Here is a 17,350-nt window from a genome sequence, read left to right as displayed (position 1 = left end):
GGCTGTGTTCCTTCAGCACACGTCTCAGGAACACTCAAATTAAATAAGCCATAGATTATTTCAAATTTAGTCAAAGCGTATGAGATCTTGGATTTTCAACATGACTCTATTCTGTATTTCTATTGCCCGCACACTAATCACCCTGGTTTCATTACTCCCTGCATCTGAGTTATTTTTCTGGACAATTGCTGAGGCATTTCCTAAAAAGGAATTTATTTTAAATGTGAAAAGAGGTCTTTGTTTTATGTTGTGCAAAATTAAGCACTGGAATTTTTTCTACTACTAGAACAAACCAGCAACACTAAAAAACAAAACACGGCATGACAACCAAAACGAAAAATATCTGGACTTCTAATAGCAAGGAGTTTTCCAAGACTCGTTTTTTCCCCAATAAAATGTTTGTAAATGAAGTATATGATTATTCAGAGTATCATCAATCAGCAACATATTTGAGGAAGAAATTTACCATCTGGGTAATGGGTGCCATTATTATTCACTTAAGAATTTCTTGCAGTTTTCTGTAAGATCTCTGGTACTGTCGCTACCAAATGGAATATTAGATCAGGCCGATTCCTCAGCTGATCTGGCCCAGAAATTCATTTATACTTAATAGCTGTATATTGTGGTGACATATGGTAAAGTACAAAGGTGATCACAGGAACGCAATTAGGAACTAAAATCTTCCAGAAAAAAAAAAAAAGGCTAAAAGTTAATTGTATTTGTGAGTAGGAAGTATTATATGTAAAGTACTCCTACTGCCATTCGCACTTTAATTTTAATATAGTTTAAGGTCAAACCATCTTTAATGTGATGTGATGTGTGGATAACATGAAAATTCTCTAATGTAATGTTACAAGAATACACATAAATATTTCAAAACTAAGTGGAAAGACAAACACAATTCATCTTGTCTAAACACACATTCTCTTTTCCCTGCATCATCCTCAGTAGTTAAAGACTATGATCTACTGTAGATGTTTCCAAGAATATAAATCATGCAGTAGTTGCTAATGATTCTCCAGCAACAACAGAAAAAATAAGAAATCTAGCTTTTAAAACAAATTCTATGAATGAAATGCAAATTCTGTTTCCTTAAGAATCAAGAAAGTGCTTCAGAGATATGCCTGGAAGAAACAATTAATAGCCCTGTATGGAAGTAATAGCGGAAATGTTTTATTACTTATACAGCATTAATTATTACTATTGAAATGCGTACCTGTAACAGGCCATGGAACTTAGTTCATATACCAAACTATTCACATAAATCTTCTACCACTTGTATCCTACTCTTGAGGACCATGTGTAAGAGAAGAGCATATGCTGACATCTCTGATAAGAGGAGTTTGTCAGAGTTTTCATAATCATTAAAAAGCAAATATTTACACACTGAAGTATTTAGAATTCTATGGAAATCATTAAAAGCTACATTCACATTTCCTAATAGTTACGCTGGAGATAAAACAGAAGCTATGACAAGTAACAGGCTTCATACTGCAGGTATTGCAAAATGTAATAGCATGGGAAATGGTGACAATCTCCTCTGGATACGAGTGTACACCATTGATGGTTTTCGGATTTCTCTTTTCCTTCACAGTTTTCAGTAAGATGAGAATAGTGCATGGAACTGAGTAGGCACAAGTACATTATGTTAATATCACAGACTACTTGCACATATTTCCCAGGCAAACTCATTAGCTGGGAAAACACAATGAACAGTATTTAGTTGATTTCCATCTATTTTATATCTCGTACTTTCCCATGCCATTCTTTTGAAGGTGGGGGGCGGAAAACCCCCAAAACTGTAAAGTTACATGCAAAAATTCAACGTGACCCTGATTTATAAAGAATATATACCAAAGATGCCATGCCCCACACACGCTATGTTTTCTACTTAATTTAGAAATTTGGCACACTCAACAAAATGGACTGTCACCATTACACTAATCCAACAAAATGAACAAAATGAAGAATATTCCATTCACATGAAATTGTTTGATTTGTGTTTGAAAGTGCTGTCTAAGAGACATAAAATTAATCTCTCACATACAATAAAATATCTCTCACGTATAATGCTAGTTTTATATATATTAGCAAGTATATGGTACTGTTATGAATTCAGGGGGTTGTAGATCTCTTGATGTAAGTCCTAGTCCTATAAGCAGGAGTGAACTCCAGAAGCATCTAACAATAACTAATGCTAATGTGAGATGGAGGAGGAGAACATAAACTCTTATACTCTCTTCCTAACTCTTCTTCTATTTCTCCAAGAACTAATACAACTGTCACCTTCTCATAAGAAGAGAACAGGATCTATTACCTGCAGCTTATTAGCACTCCAAAGACGGTTATTTCTTTTTTGTATTTCAAAACAGAGGTTCACTTTTCAACTATATGGGATAGAAGAGTGATGGTTATCAAAATCTTCTACTTAAGATGAAGAAGGAGCTGCTGAATAGATGATAATAGGTAAGAGAGAAGTACTTCATCTGGGGGCTCAAGTCAGGTATCGAGATCATTCAGGTATTTCAGTTGTAACTAACATGCATTACAGATGCAAGACTGTATCTTTTCAGTAAACCTCTATTATTTGTGGGTTTTAGGAATACTAGTATCTGAACGCTGATATTCACATCACGTAACTCGTTACCGCTGACTGATTAGCAAAAGTAAGGTCATACAAATAAGTGTATCTTCAAGCCATTTCCAGTAGAAGAGTAACAGGTATCGTGTCACAGGTACAGGAATACGCTAGAGACTGGAGCAAGACTCCCAAACAAAAAGGCAGTGAACATCTTTTCCAGAACAGCCTTCCAAGACAGATAGCGGAAATAAAAAAAAAACAAAACACCAACATAAAAGAAAACCTAAAAGAAACATTTTGGAGTTTATTAAAGAACTTACATGCCAAAGGTGTTTGCAATAAATAAGACTGAACTTGATGGCCAGAAGATTTCAGTAAGCCTTATCACATATGTTAATCTTTTCGTTCAAAATGTAATAAACCTAAGAAAGATAAGACACAAATGACAAATGATGCACCCCAAAATTTATATTTGTGCTTTCCCCAAAAAAACGGTATTTGCTATAAATTACATATCAGGTATTTGACAGAAGACAGCTGCAGAAAAGGCTCTTCAAGGTCTCAAATTATACTGAAATAGAAATAATCTGTTTTCTTTGTTACTTGCAATCCAAGCAAATCTCATAGCTTCATGATCATTTTATTTTCACCAATAGCCTGAAAAGCTGACAATCAAAATATAAGAGCCTTGTACAAACAGGGAAAGGATCCACCTACACCCAACTAGTTATCAGTATTTGTAAATGTAGTAAAGTGTCTACTAGGAAAACGAAGGCATTAGCCAAAAATCTTTATTGAAGACATGAAAGAGCTTCATATGGTTTAAAATGACCATTCTTAATTAATCTAAGAGTTTATAATTACACTGATTTTGGGTTAATATCGTGAGATCTAAACTGCTCCATCTGTCAGATAGTTGAGCAGAGCACCAGTCATATCATTTTTCTGTTCTTTAAAGGTTTCTTTCCCTTTCCTGCTTGCATTTCATTTTTTCAGCTCTTTCTTCTATTGCTGTTCAGTTTTTCTGGGTTCATTATGTTCATCATAGCTATAAATAAACAAACAAAGCACAATACTCACTGATTGCTATTTTAGATGCTAAAATTCTAAGACACAGTATTTCAGAGACAGAAAAAAAAAAAGCCTGATCTCCAGGATAGTACTTGTTCTATTTCTGGAGTAATCACCAATAGCAAAAATCACATTACAATAACAAAAGCCACATTTTTTCCAATGATCGTGAAGAAAGAAATATTCAAACTCCTCCTAATAAAAAGTTTTCTTAAAACTGCTTGAGCCTTGTATTGCATTGCCAAAGAAATCTTGTACAAATTCTCTGAGGAGTACTTATATTTCTAGAGAAAGTACACACAGGCCAGAAAAAAGAATCACACTGGCTCACCTTCATCTTTGAACACAAAAGATCCCCAAAGTTTTTTTAACATTTTCACCTCTTCTTTTCTCTAATTATATATAAGAAAATTACCATTGCTCGCTCTGGCCTCTCAACCTTTTGGTCAGCGGTGGGATCTGCTGAAGAAAAGACGGCTGCAGTTTTAACACATTCATCAGATTTCATCATTAACAGGCCTGGCTATTTTTAACCGCAATGGTCATTGTTGCTCAATTTCTCAAGCCTGACATCCAAGTCTTGCCCAACCATTGCCTGTAACTTAGCAGCTTTGGATCCTCTCCCAGGGGAGCCTATATCTGCACAGCTCTCCAGAGTGGCAATTTACACACCATTTGGTGATGCTTCTCTAAATATATCTAAAATAGCAGGATCTAAAATGCATCAAAATATTGCAACTGTACCCAATTGAGGAAAAAAGAAACCATATGAACCCATGTAAGACATGCTTCAAAAGGGATCAACAATGCAAACGTCAGAACTCAAGGAGAGTTTAGAATGGATGAGTTCTCATGGGGACCTGAGCTGGCCCTCTAAGTAACTGCAATCCTTCCCCCAAGCCCCTCCTTTTCCAAGGGGCAGTCATTACTGGATACACTGCTGGAAAGCTTAGGAAAGCTTAAGAAACTCTGGAACAACCAAAACAATATGATGGTGATAGCATTTTCAGTTCCAACTATGGATGATGTTTGGAAGGCAAGTGATAAAAGGCTGTATGTGGTGAAATTCTACCTCTATAAGAAGCAATAGCTAGTATATCAAAAATACCATTTGAAGATTACGATGTCATCCTAAGTTTATCATGTGCAAAAGCCCTGAAAGCAGACTCTGATTTCAGGTTTGTGCTTAAGCAAACCTCAAAATACGGTGATGCAAACCTACGGCATTTTGTGAAAAACAAAAAAAAAACAAAAAAAAAAACCCCCAAAAAAAACAAAACAAAAAAAAAACAAAACAAAAAAAACAAAACAAAACAAAAAAAAACAAAACAAAAAAAACACAAACAAACAATCCATAAATACTTTTTTTGCTTTCTGTTTTGTCCGTTATAAACGTTTTATGTTCAGACCTTGATACTTTCTGGCTTTTAAAATAAAAACTCTGCTCATAATACCAGATCAAAATGACAAAAATTTAGGAAAAAGACAAAAATTTAGAGAGTGAAAACAAACTCTAAAAAAATTAATAGCCTCTTTGCAGCAGTATCAAAAATGTAATTCCTTGGCCTCTGATAGTGTTGTTTTGATATGTCACACGCTATTACATCAGTCATGTTCTGTTACGTTAATACATTGAGATGAATCACAGTAACGCCACAGCAGCCAAGAAATGTCAAACACCAATACCTTGACACTAAGTGAGAAACAGGCCTTATGTATGCTTAGGCCTTTTGACTCGCCATCTTATATTCCACAAAAAAACATAATCCAAGTTCCATGCACTTACTGGAAGGAGAAAATGAATATTTGTTTTCCCTTCAGATGGATTTTGATTTAAGTAAAAGAACTGTAAAGTTGAAATACTGTAAGATTTCATCTTCTTAGACTATCACCTCTCCATTTTAAACATAGGTATATTAATTTATTCACCCTGTTGTCATGAAAAAGCTAGTCATTACAGTAAGTAAAGAAGGGATGATGGAAAGTCACTAAAAAAATGCAAGCATGTTTTGTTTCCGTGATGTAACACAGAGGTTTTGTTGCATCTGATGAGGTAACAAAACAATGAGTGTGAAATTCTCTCTTCCATTTTTCCTAATGGATTATCAGCAACAGCTAAAGCAGAACAGAAATTATGTGAAATAACGTATTCAAATTTAGGTGACAAAAGCATCTGTAATTTTAACACTGAGTAAGGCCACTGATCCAGCTTTAACTTTTTTTCAAGTATCTGCAAAAAAGACACCCACGGAGAAACAAGTGTTTTGTGGTTTTTTTGTTTGTTTTTTTTTTTTTTTTTTTTTTAAATAGACGGGCAAAGCAAACAGACTTGTGATTAATTCAGGGACTACAGTTATTTTTCAATACCCAGCAACTCTGCTAAGCACAACTGTCCCTGATATTACAACAATCCTGTACTGACACCACTTCTAATTTAAATATCTATCAGAAAGTCTAAAAGAAAGTCTTCATTTGGTCAGTTTAACAGATGATTTACATCTGTAGTCAAACCACCCCTTCATTTTCCTTTAGAGGACGAATACATTCATCTGTATTTTTATCACCTCTTCTGGTAGACCTGAAGCATAATTTCCCTCTACCCAATTTGAGTATGCAGCCATGTAGATGTTATCCTCCTTTTGTAGCACGTCTTCCAGGAAACCAACCAGGAAGGTGTCAGCGGCAAAGACTCTGCGATAGCAACTTCATGGACTCTTTAAATTATTCCACTGCAAGTGTTAACCTCACACTACATTTACATTTGGAAAGTTAGTCCTCTTGAACTCACTCCAGGCATTAAACAGACTCAGAGGGCTAGATTTAATAAGAACAACTTGGTCAGAGTAGCTTAAATTTATACAAGTACAAAGGGAAGTCGTTAGAGATGCAGTTCACATAAAAGCCATGCATTTATGCATTTCGATTCTGCCCCTTTTTCTACTTTGGCAGAAGAACACGAGGAGAAGAAAAAAAGGAGATCAAAAGCTATGGAAGTTTTGCAAGAAGCCAAGTTAGTTCATAAGACCACAGAACAAAGTAATGTTATTTCCTAAGTTGATGTGGCCTTAAGTGTCTCAAAAATGCCTCGAGCGTGCCAGAGGCGAAGAACTCCTGCAGACCATCCTACTTCTCGTCTACTTTTTGTTCAATCATTAGGAGAAGTTTTCTGTGTCATCTCTTACCTACCTCCGTCTTCCCCCTGCTCTGAAAACGCTTCAGTTACTTTGAGAGTACATCTGGAAAATATGCTCTCACTGCCACATTCACTTCCCGCATACACGTGTACGTGCACATACCCGTGGACATGCATCTTTTTTGTATAAAAATGGGTTTTGTTTAATCTTTTCTTAAAAATTGTTGGGATATCCTTTGCCTGTAGGTTTGCTGTGCTTAACAGAATTACCAGCTGTCACTAAATTGATGTGCTGTTCATAAATCTTAACTGAATTTTTTGGACAGCTGTTCATCTGGGCATAAACACATTCATTCTAATAGCTACATTAGCTCTACAACTTTATTTGGTTGTGGTTTTTTAACTTTCACTCAGTATAATTACTTCTGACATTTCTCCCATCAAATAAGTTTTTTGTGTTGAAAGCTTTCTTACTTTCATTTGTTTTAAGCCAATCGACTACATATTTTTTTTCATAGCAGATGCTGTAACATGATGGACAGTCTGTCATAAACAGATGGACTTGGTCTAAATCCATCGTCAAAAAGCCTCCCCATCAAGAATGAAGAGCTTGTCTCCTGGGAGTATCAGTCACCGCTCAGCACACCTTCCCCAGCCTTTAGTCAGCACAACTCCTGGGTGAATTTCAAACAAGCAACGACGGGTGTGTCAATAATAAAGGGAAAAAGCAGCAGTATTTCACCAAAAATACAGCAGTCTGCTTCTCTTCAGGCATAAGCTATCCATATTATGGGATATTGATAGCACAACAGATACAGCATGGAGGTAGAGGTAGGATAATATGGAAGGGAGAGAGACAGCAGGTGGGGACAGGGTTTGGATCACAACTGCTAGAGTCAGAGAATAATTCAGTAAATTAAATGTCTCTGTCTCATGTACCTATAAATCCAACGCCAGCATGAAATGGTAATCTATATTCAGCAGAGAAGACATTCTTCTCGGTGCTAAGGGAATGGGGCAAATTTCAATTCTATTGACTCACAAAGTGTTTGCGTGATCTTCTGAAGCAGATTGCCTTTCACTTCTTCCCGAGGGCTGCTATCTTTCATTGTTCCCCAGACCAAGAATGACTAGCTGGTATCATCATTGGCAGACAGCACAATTAACTACTGGCCACAGTATAGTTAAACGACCTGTTATTTGTTTTGTCTGAAAACTCACTAATTTTTGATTCCTTGAGCTTATCATCACAATTTGATCATAAAGCACCCATGTGCTTTAATCCATTTCTTTGGATTTATGGGTATCCTGAGCCTCTATGAATCAGATCCGATGTGCTTCAACACAAGCACACAAAATAAATTCCTGTGTATTAAAGCACAGTTAACTTCTGTGTGACTATTTATGCACTGCTATAAAACATGGTACAAGTTCATAAAGTAGAAAAATTATCAGTATTAATCATTATGTCAGTCAGACTGCAGCAGAATGGTTAGGAACCCCTGGTTTGGTGCATCTTCCACTTAAACTAACCCGAACAGACAGAAGGATGAGGGGGGAAAGACACAGAACACAAATGAAATCTTTGAAGTATGAAGGTTGGCTCACATTTCTGTGTACTTGTTTCAATGTGATTATAGAAGCAGGCATAGATTAAAGAAAAATGAAAGTGGGGAAGCAGAAAAAGGAAGAGGGCAATGAAATGGATAAAAGAAAGGGAGAAGTGAATAATAGGGAAGGATGGAAGACTGGAAGCGGAAAATGCTAGGAGATGAAGGTGGCAGAACAAAACTGAGAGGTAACAAGGATTATTCATCACATTTATTGCTTTCTGGTGATATGGGCCAAGTACAGAGAAATGCAGAAGCATCTGGCAGATCAAACTATATCTGCAGGTCCTCGGTGTACAGCCTTCCTAAGAAGAGGTGGTATATGAAGTTTTACACAATCACCAACGGTTTTGAAATTCTATCAGAATTGATCCACTAAATAAGATTCTCTACTTCCCCGAAGACGCTAGTGACCTGTAGTGATCTGTTTGTCAGCCGTTGCACTCTATTTCTTAAGCTGCTTTTACCAAAACTAATAATGTTCCACTAGATTGTGTGAACTAGCCACAGTTGAACAAAAAGGCTCAATTGTTTAATAAGTATTTGAGATTTGATCCAGATAAGAACACTAGCCATGCTAGGGGTAGAGATCATGCTGCAGCAATTGTCATTTTGCATACGCGACCGCCTTGGCCCTTAGAAACAAACAATGGCAGATGAAAGACTACTGTAATCTAAAACAAAATGAAAGACCATGCTCTTTTTAAATCTCAGTATAAGGGAAAATAGCATTATGTAATGTTTATTCAGACGTGATCAATCAACCTGCCACTGGATGTCACTGTTCTTTGAGAGCTGAAAACATTTTAGGGGAGGAAAAGGAGGAGAAAAAGAATGAAAAAACCCACCTGTTTTCTACAGACTTAAGATGTAAAACATTCAAAACTCTTAGATTAAGAAGTATTTTTTACATTCTTCCTTTTAGCTTTACTTCCAGAACGGTTCTGTTTAGTAGGTGGATATCTGAAAAGAGCTCTGCAAATTGCTTGCATAAAGCCAACCAAACAACTGTAGTGTAAAAGCATTCCTCTGGTATTGCACAGACATTATCTGAAAGAGACGGCACAGAAAAGAGCAAGTGGATTTTCCATTATTCCAATGCATTTACTATGTTCCGATAGACTGTTGCGATAAGGAGGATTTGGATCAATTTGGATTTTACATTCCATTTAATTGCATATATATTGTAGTATTTTGGGGCTTTCTGTGCAATCTGAAAGCTACCATCAGCACAATAAAGCTGCTTCTATCAGTTGCCCCACCATAACCAATTTTTCTAGGAAAGATGTATCTTTGCATCTGGGAATCAGAATAGAATTTTTGGTTGAAGATTGCTAGGGTTTGAATCAAGATCCACTAGACATTATAATTAAAGCCTTTTTTTCTAATCTGCCAGAATGAAGTGGCTTAAAGCAGGCAGAAATCTTCCCTTGTTAATACAGAGATGAAGTAAATGTACTGCATCAGAGCAGAATGAATTTTACAGTATTTCAGGATTGCCTGCCACTGTAGTTATGCTTTGTTTTACTCTCCAGGAAGCAAAGCAATACAGAATCTCCTGTTTTACCAGTGAGGGATCTGGCAGCCATCTGCACGGTTCCAGAACAGAGCGTGACTCACACAAGAGAGATACATAATTCATGGGATGTTCCAGGGCTGTTTCCATTCTCTTGTGTAAGAGGTGAAAAGCTGTGTCAGCAAGGGGGGCTACTCAGCAAATTGAGTTCTGTGTAAAGAGGCGTCGTAGCAGAGATGTGGGTCCTTAGATGGAGATGCTAACGCCGCCAGGGGACTCGGCAATCCAACAGTACGCAATGCTCCGCTCCATGGAGTAGCAGGTTGCTTAAAGAAATGTCATCTTTCCCTGCGAGGTATTCCTAGAGCACTCCTTATCACCTCTATGTTTCAAATATAAGTATCCTGGTATTTTATGGTGTTTGTAGAGTCAAAAAGATTCATCACTGATGCTGCAGATCGCTGAAAATTTAAAAAGAAATGTAAGAGGCAGGCAGGGAGAGGTGAGAATCATGCTGTCTGTTTCTAGTCGCTTTTTTAGGTCTCTCCGCAGGATAAAATGCAAAATAGAATGACTGTGTTCCAAAAATATGAGTTATTCATACATGGTAAAAGATGTAGTGTATTCAAAAAGCCACAGAAGGAAGTTCTTGAAAGCCTCCTTCCCTCTTCACTGGGGGAAGAAGAGAGATGAGGATAGCGAATATTGTCACTAAGATAACTGCCATTATCTTCTAGAAGTAGCTTTAGCTTTTGTAGACTCCTGTCTCTCCCTTAATGACACCAGCTACGCACCATGCATTCCAGGACTGCAGCAGAGGTGAAGTAGCAGTAATTATTTTGCTGTTGTCAGCCCTTAGTCTCATAATTCCTCGTGGAAACTGGCATTTCATGTTCCAACTACCGAGAACATAATTTTCTAACTATCATCAGCTCACAAATCTTCTTCAGTAGAAGAACCTTTCCCAAAATTCCACCATGGCAGTACTCTAAAATATCCCTGGGTGACTGATTTTGTCAAGTCTAATCACGTTGGCTAAGATAGCTGAGATTTCAATTTGCTTATATCTGGACTAGAATTTGCTCAGGCATGAGCTTTCAACACTAGGGAAGACTGTGTATAAGGGCATTGTGTTGACTGCAAGGGCTTGGTGATTAAATCACCTTTTTCAGGACAATTTTCCACTTTGCCAGGGAGACTCCCTAATCAGTGATCCATATAATTACTTTTCCATGTAGATTGAACTTGGGAACCGTTCATTAATGCTCTAAATATATAGATGTCATTGTTTAAATACCCACAATATAAATACTGCCAGATGCAAAAATTTTAATGGGTTTTGTTTGGATAGAGCGGTGTAAAATATGCAGGAATATAAAGACAGTAGAAATCAGAAGACTCCTCTGCAATGGAGAGCACATATTGGTGGGAGCTATGGTACTTGATTTCTACAGGGGACTTAAAGTTCCACCCACACACACCCCAAATGAATGCTCTGGTCACTGCAGTATTGGTTGTTCTTGCCTCAGTGTTTTCCAATGAAAGGAAAATTATGTCACAAGCATAACCTATAGGAAGTAAAGTACTAAAATAATTCCAGGAGAAACTGTATAGATATAATAAAATCAGCAAGAAAAAAAATCTAAAACCTCCAAAGTTTTTTCTTTCCCTGGACAGATAACTTCAAAATGTCACAGGCTGCCTTTGCTGAGCCCCTGAGACAGAACGGTCAATCTGAGATGCCATAGTAGCAGCCCAACACCACTCTACGTCTTTCATTTTAGAGCACTGCTTCTGAAAAACCAATTCAGATATGGAATAACATAAAAATGTTAAAAGCTTTATGAGAGATATGTCTTTTTTACGTACATTTTTTCTTACTTATCATCTCAGTAAAAGAAAGAGCAACGACACGAAACATCAGACTCTTCAGTACTGCTAATACACCTGATGATTGTATTTGTGCATTTATATCACCCAGATAACTTATTCAACCCTGTGGCCAGTATTCATTTTTATCTGTACCTAAATAAGATTTTTAACTTGAGAAATAAAAGCCTCTAACTTGGATTGTTTATACTGTGCAAGATTATCAACTGGTAATTGATTTTTTCATGTGATAGGGACCTCACAGCATATATTAGTCAATGCTCAGTCTGAGACCATTTACATGTTTGATGTGGTATGCAGATTAAACTGTGGTATGTCTAACACTTCAAATATTCTAATATTCCCCAATTCACAGGTATTAAAACAAAGCACACAGAAAGCGCGTACTCCTCTTGAGGGATGAAGCCACATTAGCTCCAGTCACAAAAACAGTAGAGAAAGTAGTCCATGACTGTACCCAGGCTGCTAAACTATGCCTCCCAAGGCTTCCAGTTCTCTATGCGAGCTCAGGGATAGCAGCACTACACGCTAAAAATACCCAAAGCAAACTGCCTGAAGGCACCTGCGATGTTCTGTACCCAAACATCCCAACTCTACTCAAATCTGCCGAGTCCGAGCCTAACAATCAAAATAAGACAATTCTTCTGCATTAATTCTGATCTTTGCACATATGAACTCATCAGTGTGGGAATCCCACACAACTATTGTTTCTTTGGCAATATGAAACTTTGGTGACACAGGGTGAACCTTCAGAAGCTTCAGCGACACAGGGTGAACCTTCAGAAGCTTCGGCAGAACCACTATTTCAGCTTATTGGCTTGCTCTTCTAGCTTTTACGTGTGCAAAGTAATAATACGACGCCATCAAGTGCAATTCTAACATACCTTGCAATTATGGCACCAAGCTCTAATTACACTGTTATTGTCATTTGTTATGATGGGAATTTCATTTTTTTTGTTGTTTGTTTGGGTTTTTTTACTTTAAGGGAATAGGAAACCACACAGAATAGCATGGTTGTGGATTTTAATTACTGAGCCTTAATCACAAAAAATAGTGAGAAAGGGAATTAGCCAAATACAGTGTAGCAGAAAAAATTACTCATATCCATGCAGTTTGCCATAACGACATCTGGGACAGTCAAAACTGTCAGTTGAGCCTCTACAGCATGAAACTTTGAAAAATATCTACATTCTGAACTCAGCTAAGTTTAACAAGTTTTCTGCACTTCTAATTCTCAATACCAAAGTCTTTGCAGTAGGTTGTAAAACAAAATACCCACCGCCCCCCCAAACAAGGTTAGAACTTCAGCCGACAAAAGTCCCCACTCCACTGACTTCAAAGGATCATATAAAGCAAGTAAAGATTCAGCCCACACTATTAAATATGGGTTTTACCAGGTAATATTGCCCTAAATTTGAGATTCAAGATGGGAAATAACTGAGACACTATGGTATTCCTAGAAGAAATCACATTTATACAAGAAAGGGTTCCCTTTGTGGAGATTTAATTCATTCGATAATGCTTTTTAAAAGCATTTATATTTTTCTATTTTTTAATGTGGTGAGCTGCTTTCTGTGAACACCAAAACCTGAATTTAATTGTAGTTACAGAAATGTAAGTCTGCACCCGCTATTTCTATGCAGCTTGTCACTTCCTATTTTTTCCCTGTTACATACTGAACTATACCAAAATTAATTTTAGGATTGTGCACATTTTTTAAACAACATTTTAAAACCTTAACAGCTGACAACAATAATTTAATTTCATTTTCCACATCTTCTAAAATGCTAGAGAAAACTTAATTCAAAGTCCGTTTCCTGAAAACTGTACCACTGACTTTTCTCACAAGGATGTTTTTTAGAAGCAATCTCCGTGGTACTGTTGAGATTTTCCTGTTTCCAGAAAATTCTCTGCAGAGAATTCAGAGCAGATTACAAACTTCAAGAGGGGGGGGAAAAAAAAACCAAAACAAAAAAACCCAACAACCAAACCCCACAGTAAAGACAAGGAGGAAACAATAAAAATGAAGCCAAAAAGGCATAAAGTCAAGCATTTCAGAAATGACTATAGTTCCTGCGAGAGAGATGTTCTCCAGATGGTTCAGTATTGAAGGCAATACACTACTATTTAGATGTGTTTTATGCTTCCTCAAGAAAAGAAATCAAGTGTTTGCCCCGTTTTGGGCATTGCCTGTTTCCCAAGAATACTGCTCCACCAGAAGTGCTCTCAGCTTCCCAGACATCCAGAATTGGTCCTCCCTCCCTCCCTCCCGCTTGCATTCCTCTTCCATACAGCACATTACCTCCCTAACTTCCAACCATTTACTGACTCATCAAACATGTTGTCAAGCCTCATAAGTCTCACTAGAAGTAAACTATTTCCTTAGTACTCATTCAACCTTTATTGCATGAACTGTTTTTGTCTTTTCTTTAATGACTTGAATTTGGAGACACAGATATTCATGCTATTGTAGTATACATTATTTCTCTAACACATTTTATAGGTAACAGGTGATTAAGTGCTGGAACATTGCTACATAAAACTGCTAAGAGTTTGCAAACAAGTATTACTACTATAACCATAATATCCAGGACAAAAATGCCTTAAGAAATTTTTTTAGTTAATTGTTTCACAAAAGGCCTGGATATTTTTTTTCTAATTTTATACTGTAAAAGGAAAAAAAAATGAATTATGCATCCAAACATTCTTTACTATTAAAGTCATTAAAAGGTATGTTGGTTTTATTAGTAGTTTGACCCCTTTCAAAGATTAGCAAATACTGAATTTTTCATGAAATTCCTTGTCATCTTACAGTATGTTAATAGAGGAAATATTTATTATTTTCTGGACCTGTCAAAGGTTCTGTATATGAAAAACAAATACAGGTAAAAGAGCTCTCACCTGGGAGGTGTGAGCTGAGACAACAGTACTTGCTGGTGAAGCCCGAGTTGTGAACCTTTATCTGGGCTGCTGCTATTTAGAGGTTGTCTTGTGTATCTTGAATACTTTAGTCTTCCTTACTGTATTTTCCATGCATACATTCATTAAAACTATTTCACTGTGAAGAAGTCACTGATGCTGAAGTCTTCTGTCTCTAGCAGACAGTGCAATCTATTATACACAATCTTTCCTCATGCCTAAAGTTTACTCATGAGACAAAGTGCAGTCATGATGTAAGCTGGTACACAACCCTAAAATCAAATCTATTTTCAGCTGCTTACATGAGGGATGAATTGAAATCCAAGTGTACTAAAGTACAGCTAAAGAAAGCTCGTTGGGCAAAATGATCAAACGATTTCTTTGTATTCTTTCCTAGATAACTTGGCTGATATACTATTTCTAACCCAACTCAGTCCATTTAATTTTAAGTTTTACTTTCGGGTCTTAGGAATAATAGGAATAATAATATATTTGTTTATTATTGTTAAGCTGGACTCAGATCTACTTTGAGCTTTTATTTCATCTTCTGCATTACTTTGCTACTTCATTGTGCAAATTTAACAGTAAGCCAAATGCGTAAAGTTTCAAAGACATTAGTCATATAATTATATATCAGAGCATGACAAATCACACAAAGATCAGAAGAAAACCTCAAAAGAACTCATCTGAAGGAACACAGTTTCCGAACTTGGCAGTATTTTACATTACAAGACAGTACATTGATAACGTGTTACGGGTGAAGTGCCGGTGAAGAACTTAGATTGAAGGGTTAATAACATCATTTCCACATCGTATTAGGCAACCTCAGCCACTTCAGCTGTGCTTGTACAGCAACAACAGGTCAAGTATTTTAGTTTTTACAAATAATGAAACACGCCCCGAACCCTGCTCTTTCTTCCTCTACATAGGAAATTCTTAAATAAAAGGATGAAGTATTTCTTATGGCTAACGAGGATATTGTGAAAATACAAAATTGTGTCTAATATTTCACCTTCTCTTTTCTCATAGCCAATATACTAACAAACTTCTGAGTAAAGGTCTTTGCACCTAAAGACATATCTCCGTGGGCTATACATGATTAAGAAAAATAGAATCTACCGTGTGCTACATCTCTGAAAGAATCCAGAGGTCTAAAACAATTATGCAATGTAATTATTGTAAAATAGGCCACAAAGGGCACCTTCCAGATATAGAAAGTGATTTCAGTACAACGTGGGGGTGGGCTTCATTTCCAGTGTGATGGTACTTTTGCTGAGAAGGACAAGGCTTTAGAGAACTGGACTTCGTTCCCTGACCCTCATATAGTTTCAGTGCCCTTCAGGGGCCAGTCCTTCTGATCCTGCAGGTAAGGCCACGGCATGGGACAGCACCCACCTTGCCTCCTGTCTAAGCTCTGACACACAACCATCACCTGATAGCTCATTTCTCTGAGCTTCAGCCCTCCCACCGGAGAATGGGAGTAAGGCTGATTTACCACAGAAAACGCCACGTTACCAAATGATTACATCAAAATCTCAAAAGCAAATAAAACTAATCTCATAGCTAACTTCTGTATTACTGCTTTTAGCCTGGTGATTATAGCCTGCAGGGTTAGAATAGGAATTGTTCTACCTCACATCTTTAGAGACAATAGCAAGCTCTAGCCATGCTCTTACTAATTTCCAGATATTTATACTCCATTTCTCAAAAAAAAAAAAAGGCATGTAATAAGTACCTGGGCTTCAATGGACCACAGTCAAATTTCAAGCTCTATAAATCTCAGCACAATTTCTACCTACTTTAATTCAAAATGATTTTATTAGGTCAGTGGACTTCCAGTCATTTACATCAACTATAAAATGCTGAGGGACAAAACAGGGAAAGATCTGCAAGGACCTTCAGTAAGGACACAGACACAGCAAGCCCGACGTGCTATATGGCCTCATTGCATTTTGAAAAGAAAGAGGTTAAATTAAGTCATCTTAACATACTTACCAGGTCTCTACTAAGCAACTGGAGGAAAACAGTGTGAAGGATCACATTAGAAATTGTTGGATAAAAAATTAAACTGAAAGAGTATCTTTGCAGTAGCTCTATTCTAACATGGCGCATGGAAGATGAACGCATCATGAAATGCTAGATAGAAGAAGTGGGGAATATGTAAAATAGTTCTTCAATCAAAATAAGCAAGCTCTGCTGTTTTGCTGGAAGTACTCCAGCAGTCATGGTGGGGTTTCCTGTATCTGATGCCATAGCAACAATAATCCATTTTAAAAATTGTAGTAAGAAGGTAATATATTATCATGACAGCTGTGTTAAATGACTGCCTCTCCTGTGTTATGCTCTTGACTTTACACAACAATGTTAAGATGTTTTTTAACCAAGTTTTCAAGATGAAAATAACATGGTGTCAAAATATTTTTTCTAACCAATCAGCACTATTGAAAAACATCACTGAGCTTTGCGTTTCCATGACAACTAGTCTCAAATGTTACAAAACTGCACCAAATTTACTTACAAAGAAGGTTTCTTGCACGAAAAATTGGTTCATGTGACATACTATACCATAAAAAATTATGTATGTAATGTATGCTCATAACAAAACCTGTATTGGTGATCTTTAAGTTCTC

Source organism: Rissa tridactyla, chromosome 9 (genome assembly GCF_028500815.1).
Source record: "Rissa tridactyla isolate bRisTri1 chromosome 9, bRisTri1.patW.cur.20221130, whole genome shotgun sequence".
NCBI classification, from domain to species: domain Eukaryota; kingdom Metazoa; phylum Chordata; class Aves; order Charadriiformes; family Laridae; genus Rissa; species Rissa tridactyla.
The sequence above is the reverse complement of the archived record's forward strand: the minus strand, read 5'-3'. Positions refer to the sequence as shown.